Below are 1,273 nucleotides of genomic sequence, written 5' to 3'. Positions count from 1 at the left end.
AAGAAGACAACAGAGAGAGCTGAGAGAAAAGAGAAAAGGATATAAATAGAGAAATTGAAACAAGAATAAGAAGAGACGAGAAAGACTGGGAATGGAGAGGATGGAGAAAACGAGAAGAGAGAGCTTAGAGAGGATAGAGCAGAGAGAAGAGAGGGGCCCGTCGAGAAGCAGAAGAAGAGAGACGAAGCGAGGGGAAGAGAGAAGGCGACGGAGGGAGAGGGGCGAGAGAGGGAGGAGGGAGAGAAGGAAAGAGATTAGAGAGAGAAAGAGAGAGCGGGAGAAGAGAGGGGAGGAGGGAGGGGAGAAAAGAAGGGAGGAGAGAGGAGGAGAGAGAGGAGGAAGATATGATGATATAAGATGAGGTTCTCGGCGTGATGGTGACTAATCACTGTTCCTCTGTATATATGCTCTTAGTGTGAATGACATTCGTCGGGGAGAAGATAAAATGCATCGCATACATTTCTTTTGCACAAAGTAACCTTTACATCAGAAACTTCTTTACTGAACGATAAATTTAATCGTAGACTTATCATAACTACTCGTCTGCGAAATTTATTATTTATTAGTTACTGCGGCTTATCTCCTCGCGTGTTTTCATTTATCGTACGAGCAACCTATACAGCTTAATGATCCATGTAATACGTACACGCGCGCGTCTGTCTGACAGTCTGTCTGACTGCCTGTATGTCTGTTTGTCGGTCTCTCCCTTTATCCATTCAACCATCTATCCATCCATTCACATGCCCACCGTTTCGCGTCTGTCTGAGCCTGTCTGCTTCGTCCGCTCCCCCCCCCGTCCGTCCTACGTTCATCCGGTCTCTTATGTTTATCCGGATCTGTCTGTCTGTCCGTCATCTCGCTCGATATCTCCGCGTCTCGTCTGTGTTTTGTTCATCTGTTCATCCGGCTGTCTGTCTGTCCGTCCGTCCGTCTCTCTATTCATCCATCCGTCTGTCTGCTTTTCTCTCTGCCTAATTGAATTTTGAGTATGAACGGATGGAAGAACCCATGTTAGTGTGAGCAACTACATTTCAGTGGTGTGAGGGATTTAGCGTTCCTATAAGCGATGATGTTGATCGGCATGAGGTGCATGAGTAGGTGAGTCGCAAGGCTTGCTTATAACTACATGCACTATTATAGATACCCTCGCAATAAATGGCTGTAACTCGTAATAACCGGGTTGGTCGATAGAGGAGAGAGAGAGAAAGAAAGTGAGAGAGAATGAGACCTAGGAGAACAGAGAGAGACGAGGAGAGACAGAGATTGAGGGGAG

The sequence above is a fragment of the Priapulus caudatus genome, unplaced genomic scaffold (genome assembly GCF_000485595.1).
Source record: "Priapulus caudatus unplaced genomic scaffold, Priapulus_caudatus-5.0.1 Scaffold1725, whole genome shotgun sequence".
NCBI lineage: Eukaryota > Metazoa > Priapulida > Priapulimorpha > Priapulimorphida > Priapulidae > Priapulus > Priapulus caudatus.
The sequence above is the reverse complement of the archived record's forward strand: the minus strand, read 5'-3'. Positions refer to the sequence as shown.